The sequence below is a fragment of the Gordionus sp. m RMFG-2023 genome, chromosome 1 (assembly GCF_954871325.1).
Source record: "Gordionus sp. m RMFG-2023 chromosome 1, tfGorSpeb1-WG-v2, whole genome shotgun sequence".
Lineage (NCBI taxonomy): Eukaryota > Metazoa > Nematomorpha > Gordioida > Chordodea > Parachordodidae > Gordionus > Gordionus sp. m RMFG-2023.
In genome coordinates this window covers 86495961-86505164 of record NC_088775.1, presented here as the reverse complement: position 1 = coordinate 86505164, position 9204 = coordinate 86495961, and positions in this window count along the sequence as shown.

Below are 9204 nucleotides of genomic sequence, written 5' to 3'. Positions count from 1 at the left end.
TACAAATAAAAAATTGACTACAGATTGAAATTATTCGTAGAGCTATATAAGAGTTGCCACCACCCTATCCTGTATAAAAGGTGATAATAATTACGGTATCACTTATGAATCCATTATTACCGCTTTTTTAACCTGAAACAATTCTGGACCTTAATTATAAAATTTTCAATTTAAGTTGAAACGAACATAAATCTATTATAATTTTTTTTCTTCTAGAAATCTGAACCAAATCTTTTATATAAAATAGGCGCTCTTAATATATTTTTTTTCTACAGCTCATGCACAAAGTTCAACAAATTTCTTTAAAATAAAATTTAGTATATAGTTGTTCGGTTAGCGTTAAAATTCAGAAATAAATTTCTATGCTCAGATGGGAGATTTAACTTTAAAAAAAATAATAAAATTCCATGATACCTTTTTTTTGTGTAAAATGGAATTTCATTAAGCGCTAGGGTAATCCGAAAAAACACATTGAATCACACACTAAGAACATGCTTACTATATTATAGTGATATTTAGATCTATTGATACTCACTATTTATATTAGAGAGTATTGCTGGTTAGGATATTATTATATTAATTGTTATCTTCATTCATTACCTTTTTTTTTAAGTTCCAAATGAATAAAACATACAGTATTTGGTTTTCAATTTTTAAGATATTGCTAAAACATATTATAAGAGGAAATTCAAGACTCATCATAAATATAGGCAAGAAAAAAAGTTGTTTTTTTTTAAATGAAGATTATATCTAATGATTCGGATGATGAGTTATCAAAATTCTTTGAGAGAAAAGTGCATATTTTCAAAACCTTGAACAATTTCCTATCATAATATTTGTTTATCGAATAAAAACTTTGGTAAAATAATTCAGCAAGATTTATAAAATAAATTGTTTAAAAAAAAAGAAGATAGATGAAATAAAAAGGAGAACAATTTGCAACCATAATTAAGTAAAACGTAAACATAATGATGCTACTATTTTTTTTTGCAGAGAAACGCGAAATGTAACGACGTTACTTTTGAGTAGCTATACTAGATGTAAATGTTGTTTTGCAATTTTTTTAACCCTCCCACCTCCTTATAATATATATTTTTTTTTAATTTATCGGCCACCCAATTATCTACAAATTTTGTTTAACCCGGCCCGCCTAATGTTTAAAAATTATTTTAATGGCTTGGTTTTGGCTTTTTATTTATTTATTTTAATGCATGATTTAGAAATTAAACATATATAATAATGCAATATAAAGAAATAAAAAAATATATTACTTTTAATAAATTAAAAGTCTGTTCGCTCGTTTTGCCTTCGCCACCTACCCTGTAATAAAATATTTTAAAAAAACCCCGACCAGGCCCCTTCGAAGTTTGGGCAAGTGTGGGGAGAGTTATAATCCGCCCATTGCAGACCTCTAATACCATATTATTATTTTTCTAAAGTTATTAGTAACAATTTTTTTAGTTAGTTCAAAACATTTTTATTAGATAATCATGGGTTGATTTATGAAAATGTAAGTAAAAATTATATATATATATATAGATTACTAAATTTTTAAGTTTTTATATATTGTTGGATGATGAAACATGTAACAATCCAAAAAAATAAATTAGCAAAACTTTATTATAATTTTTATTTCCTTCATAAGTATAATGACTATAACGGAAAATGGAAAATATTAAATAAGTCCGAAATCCTTGCAATATAAGAATAAAAATAAAACGACATGATGTCAATGACAAAACTTAAATAAAACTTCAAAGTGACACAAAAATATGTCTTGAAATGTATATTTATAATTTTAACTAATACAGTAATATCCTTTTTAAAACTATCAAAAAAAACGATTTTATTCTGAATATAACTATATAATATTAGTCAATAGAACTAATAATAATAATTTTATTTTTAAACGGGCAGTTAAATTTAATTTTTGTTTTTTGGCCTGGGCTAATAAAATATGTCAATATTGTATATTTAACTGACCTTGGCACGGTCAAATCTCTAGTTACTCTACTAATCTAATTATCATTACACTAGTCTTTACTATGAACTTAAATGATTTTGTACAAATTATACTATTATATTAATTATATATTTTCTTTAAAAATAAAGAAATTCCCAAAAGAAATCTTAATTTACCCTTTGATAAAAAAAAAATAACGTTAAATAATCCCACTTAATAATTTATTAGAAATTTTTGTCTTATATTTTTTGTTTTAAACATTTCCACGATAACAAAGGTTTGGATATCTATTGGCGAAATCTCGAGGCTTAGGCAATATTTTCTGGCTAAAATATTGAGTTAGACGTTTTTAAAAATCGGCTCAAAATGAGCCGTTTAACAACACTATGTATATTTTTTAAAAGGGCAAAATACGTTTGACGAAAAATATAAATTTAAAAATGACGTTTCGATATTTTAGTTATCATTGTCAGGGAAAGCATATAAAATTAAAAAATGAAATAAAGGTTTATAATTTTCTCACTATTTTTTCCCACCTCAAATCTTTGAAATTTCAAATTATTTATAGGAGTAAATTTTTTAAAAAAAAAACAGATTTTGTCTGATTTCAGCATGATGAAGGGAAAGCTGGGGTTAGGTAAACCCCGGGGCTTGGAAAATCACTTAATCTCATTTTAAAATTAAATCTACTAGATGGTTAAAATTTTATCCTACATCTATAGACAAAAAATCTTTTGAAATAATTAATTATTAAAAATTTTATATGCGAAATAAAGTTTTGATGAAATTTTCAAATGATTTTTACAAGACAGAATTTTAATTTTTATTAAAATATATATCATTTATTTGTAAATTAAATTCAAAGTTTAAACACTCTTATATGGGTAAGTTTTATGACTATTTATTATGTCTAGATATCTTCAATATTTTTTAAATTAAAGTTGATATAGATTTCGTAGGGTAAGTACAATCATATACTGGAATACAATTTTTGGCAGAATAAAGTCTTTAATAGAATTTTTTCTAAAAGATATGATTATAAATGTTTAAAGATTTCAAGCATATGCTCTTGAACACGAAAATTTGAAAATATTAAGTGCTAAATTCAGTGAGAAAATTTGTAACTTCCATAGTAGCTAAAAAATAAATTTTTTTACCCCTATTTCGTCTCTAACGGTTTTGCACATTTCAGGCATCGAATTTGCTAAATACTTGACACAATAAGATTTCGTTACATTTCGAGGAAATAGTAGCTATAAATTTTAGTTAAAAAAAGAGAGATTCAAATTTTTTTAAAAAACTTTTAATTAAGGTAAATATAATAAAAATATATGTTGCAAGCAAGCGATTCTAAATGGTTAAATAATTAATTTATCTTTTATTACATCGCTTTGAACTCGAATCCTAAGATTAGCGGGTTCAAATTCGTTTTGAACGAATTCGATGAATTGAATCTTCTTTTTACATGCCTGATAAGCTCTATTTTCTGGACTTCCCACGTTTTTAAATATCTCCTCCAAATTTATGATTGCTCTTAGAGAGGGTTCAACTGCCGCTACATATATCTCTAAGTTTCTATATTTAATATTTTATATAATGATAATATTTATTCTTTTAAACAATTATATCATAAGTTATGTGATATCATGGGCGTATTGAGAATATTCCCTATAAGAGGGAAAAATATTATGGGTTTTTCTGTCATAAAATTGGAGGTTCTTTAGTTCCCACTTATTGCAGGCCTTTGGCTATATTATATTTTATAAAAATGCTTATATTGTATATTGATTATAGTCCTTATTTTAAAAGGTTATTAACTTTTACTAATTTTTCTTTCAAATTTATCTTTATAGTGATATAAGGTATACACTTTAGGGGGAATGTAGGGGAAAATTTATTATTAGCTAAAATGATATTTACGAGAATAGGAAAGTTTGCGGGAGTTGGAAATGGGGTCTCCCCCACTTTCATATAATTATGCGCCTGTGCAAAATTTATTCAAAAATTTAATATAATTCTAACAAGCATTAAATATTCCCTTATCTAACCAATAACTTATAGTTAAGCAATGGCTTAAAATTAGACTAATTAATGTGAATCTACAGAGGCCATAGCGAAGAAATCTGCTAAGCATTGGGGTATTTTATAGATAAAACCAAGTAATAAGATGATTGTTCTTAGGCTAAAAACCATGATTTTAAAATGGTTTAAAACTAGTGCAATTATACATCTATCTCCCCTCAACCTTTGAAAAATTAATATAATCTATATGATGAAATAATAATTGCCTATATTGGTTGTTTTTCTTAAGCGCTATATTACCCTTTTCTTTATAAAAAAATATTTTATAAATTATTTACTTTTCTTCAAATCCAAATATATTGGCATCGTAATATCCAGATTTTTTGACTTTTTCACATATTTCTTGAATATTTTTTATTATTTTGAATAATTACCAATTTTTTAAAAAATTTTTATTTTATTAAAACCTAGGGATTGCACTTGGTTATTTGAATGAGATCGAAAAAATTGAACGAATATAAGAATTGCTATATTAAGTATCGAATTCATTTTTATTTTAATATTTAAAATTTGAAGGAAATAATATTAAAAATAAAAAATATATAATTAAAATACAGTTAATTTTTTTTGATTATTTTTACTTTTATGCTATATTTAGGACATAAAATAAATAAATTGTTAATAATTTTTTTATTTTAAAATAAAATGTTCAGTTAAGGGACATTAAATATTTACTTAGATTTTTCCTTACAAAAATAAAATGTTTAAAATTATATTTAAAAAAAAATCTTTACAAATATTGACAGGTTCAAATATATATTATCTTTGTTTTCAGGAGAGAAAAGATCTAAAATAAATCCTAAAAAGTAAAAGACACGAAACTAGGAGAGAGCCCTAAAATCCCTTGTTCGAACCGAACCCCTTTGGGATCTTCATTTTATTGACGATCGACAGTCTACTCAATTTAATTGTCATTTATATTTATACCGGACTTTAGTTTATGAAAGAAAAGAAAAGAAAAGAAAAGAAAAGAAAAGAAAAGAAAAGAAAAGAAAAGAAAAGAAAAGAAAAGAAAAGAAAAGAAAAGAAAAGAAAAGAAAAGAAAAGAAAAGAAAAGAAAAGAAAAGAAAAGAAAAGAAAAGAAAAGAAAAGAAAAGAAAAGAAAAGAAAAGAAAAGAAAAGAAAAGAAAAGAAAAGAAAAGAAAAGAAAAGAAAAGAAAAGAAAAGAAAAGAAAAGAAAAGAAAAGAAAAGAAAAGAAAAGAAAAGAAAAGAAAAGAAAAGAAAAGAAAAGAAAAGAAAAGAAAAGAAAAGAAAAGAAAAATATCAATAACACCCATACCTAACTCGCCGAAAATTCTGTCGTCTCCTCTAAATTAAAAACAAGGGTCGGGGTTAATAAATTTAAATTACAGGCACGTATTCCAAGGTGGAAAATCCTATAAAGGAAATATTCCGAACTCATTTGAAGGCTCATATTTTAAATTTACTTTTGAGATACTTTTAAGATACTTTTGAGATACTTTTAAGATACTTATAAAATATAGTTAAAATTATTTAAAATGGCCAAATTCTTTAAAAATAAATATCAAATGAAGGTGGGTGGGACCTAAATTATTTATTTTTTATTTTGTCAATCTCCGGCCTAGGTTCGAAAATGGAAATTAAAAAAAAAATTAGAATTCTAAAAAAATTCCATTTTGCCAAAATTTGAATTTTAAGATCACATATAAGCCCCTTACATATAATTAAAATTCTTATAATAACTAAAGCTGCCAAGGGCAGAATGTACCGGCTATATAAAGGAATTAACTACAATTTTTTTCAGTCTATTTCTAATATATATTCTATAAGAATTTCTAAATAAATAAGTATAATAATAAATGTTATTAATATTATTAATTGTATGCGAAATTTTAACATATTAACCCCATACATATAATAAGATTCTTATAACTATCTAAAAGTGGGCACAAATTTAGCATCTCAACGGTTTCAAAACGCAAATAATACATTTTTAAAAGCATTCTTTTAAATTGGACAGCATTCTTTTTTTTTGTTTTGAATTTAGACGTTTCATATTAAAAAAAATTAATGGTTCAATTTAAACATAGCTGCGATTACGTTTTATTTTTTCTCATTTTGAAAGGCTGCGTAGAAACGTTCAATGTGTACGCCCTATAGAGCTGCCAAGGGTAGAATGTACCGGCTATTTAAAGAAATTAACTACATTTTTCCAGTTTATTTTTGATATATTCTATAAGAATTTCTAAATAAATAAGTATAATAATAAATGCTATTATATTTTAAAATGATTTTTTTTTCCCTTTTGATTCAATAATAAATATTTGCAGAATTTATCGTATGATAAAAACCTTGAAAATTATTATTTTTTCTCTAAATATAAATTTGATTTTCAATTATAAATTTTTATTTTAATGTTTGCTAATTATTGTAAAAAAGAATTTATTTTTAAAAGCGGACATTTTTTTATTTATAGTAAATTAATCACACTTCCCCCATCCTATGTAACTCTCTATAAACCGCCATATTAAGAGTCATAACTCCTTGAGACATGTTTATCCAATCCATCTACAGGGAAAAAATTTTGAAAAAAAATACCTTTTTTTCTATTTTGGAAGGTAAAATGTTATTTTTTTTCTTAGTTATATAGTATTTACTACTAAGTATGCAAAATTTAAGAAAAATTGAAAGGGGTCGGGTTGAAACCTTGGTTGATTTGATATGGATATAATTTATTAATAAGTTTGCCTGGGAAAAAAACATAACATTTTTAGGAATTACATTTAAAATAACTTTTAGCTTTATTAATTAAGGTAAATGAATAATAATTTAACATCAAAATATTTAGCACCATCTACTATAATAATTTTATATAAAATCAATGAAAAAAAAACATGTTTTCATTTAAATAAGTATGTTTTGATATCTTTTCTTTTTAATATTTTTTTTTATTTGACAAATATGCTTCATTTTGCATAAATCCATTTAAACCTTCTTAAAGTTGGTCTTTTCATTTTCGGTTAAAAATTATTTTTTCATATATACTTTAAATTGTATCTTAGATATGTTTTCATAAGCTCTCTCAAACTGTAGAGCCATGTGTATCCAAATTTTTTGCCATTTTTTCCTGCTGAACTTCCTCCACGATATTAAGATTTTTGGTATTTTAAACCAATCCATTTTTATGGAATGTAATAACAATTATGATTTTGATAGTATAACTTAGATTGAAATGAAAATGATAGGTATAATTTGGCCAAAATATACATATTTACAATCTAGGATATCGAGTAAAATGTTCTTCCGCCACCCTTCACTAAAAATGAAGGAAATATTAGAAAATTGTTAAAAAATAAGGAGGGCTATATATATCTTTTTTAGTGTTGTTAAATGGCTCGATTAGAGCCGTTTTTAAAAACGAATAAATTCAATATTTTAGCCAGATAAATTTTGTCCTAAGCCTCGAGATTTCGCTAATGGATGTCCAAACCTTTGTGTCATCTATTAGCAAAATCTTTAGGGGTTGCATAATATTTTTCTAAATAGAACACTGAGTTAGCCGTTTTTAAAAATCGGCTCAAATTGGGCCGTTTAACATCACTAATTTTTTTTTAAAAGCCAGAAAGAAGACAAGATTAAAAAAAAAAGGCTAATCAAATACAGTCAATATACGATAGGCATAATCTTTACATGGAGAATTTACCTACTAAATATCATACAAAAAGGATGTGAGTATTTTCGAAGAAAATGCTTTCATTCTCAAAAACCATATGATTGATTACTTCAAACCGGGTTCTGAATTCGATAAAATTTACCGGGTTCGGTTATGAGTTTAGTTTCTAAGAGTCCAAATCTGATATAAAGAGAAATTAAAAGAGCAAGATATTTGAAACTATCGATCGAATAGAATGAAATATATAAATGTAAAAATAGGAGTTTATTTTTTTTTATTAAGCATCTAAAAAATAAAATTTGAAAAAACGAGTCATGTGACACTTGTATCTTAATGTATTATTAGGTATTAAAATGAAAGAGAAAAATAAATTTGGGCATAACCTGACATTTTTTTTACTTCCGGTTAAAGATCAATTATAAATTGTAGATACCGGGTGGATCTATGTTCGGCTTGAGTCTGAGTAAAAGAGTTCCCAATCCATGTCCACACTGGCTTTAAAGGAGGAACATAGAGTAGAGTAAAGGCTAATATAGGTATGTGTTTTGAAAAATCGATTATCAAGGATATCCAATGAATTAAGAGTCAACTAGCATATATTTTCATGAAATTTTTTAATCATTTAATGACGCTTTCCGTAAAATATTTTAACATTTTGTCTGGCCCGGCCCTCCAAACATTGTTTTTCTCGATAGTGACCGCACGCAAACTGGGCTTACTTTCAGGCGCCGTGTATTTTAAATCAGAACTATCTCGAGATTTTTGATCTCAATATTTTTTATTAAAATTTTTAAATGTAATAATATATTTTTATAAATAACAACTTAAATTATTCGTAAAATTTATGAGTTTTAATTTTAAAAAAATCTTTAGTATTTTATAGATCAAATTAGTTTCATAAGAATTTGACAAAGACAAAATTAACAAAAAAAACTGTCACCAAATGAATGTTCTCATTAATATTCTTTCTGCATGTATAACATTACTTTCTATTTTTAAAATCTCTATCAAATATTTGAATTCTATTTCCTCAAATCGAAATAATATGCAAATACAAGTGAATATATCATGTCGTATTAATTTTACAAAAATTCATGACTAGTTAACCCTAATTTTTAGAAAATTTTTAAAGCTTACGCATTTTCTTTTAATTTTGAACGTTTATACCGGAAATTGTATTCAAGAATGTATGGATTAGTGGCGTAGCTAGAAAGTTTTCTTGGGCGTGACCACACCTATAAAAGCCTGGTTTAACTTCCCCCTCCCCGCAACCAGATCCCTCTTTAACGGGCCTTCAGTCCATTTGTTCGACCTTCGACTAGGTATATCCTAATTCACCTTTTCTTTCTACTTTCTCTATATATTAAATTTTTTAACAATATTATCAGGTTAATTCTAGTTAAAATACAAGATTTGACATTTTTAATAATTTTTTTAATTAGATCATAAAATTATTATATTTAAAAAAAGGGGAGGTAAAAAATGTTTTCCTCTACCAAAGCAAATTATATTTAATTTCAGGCG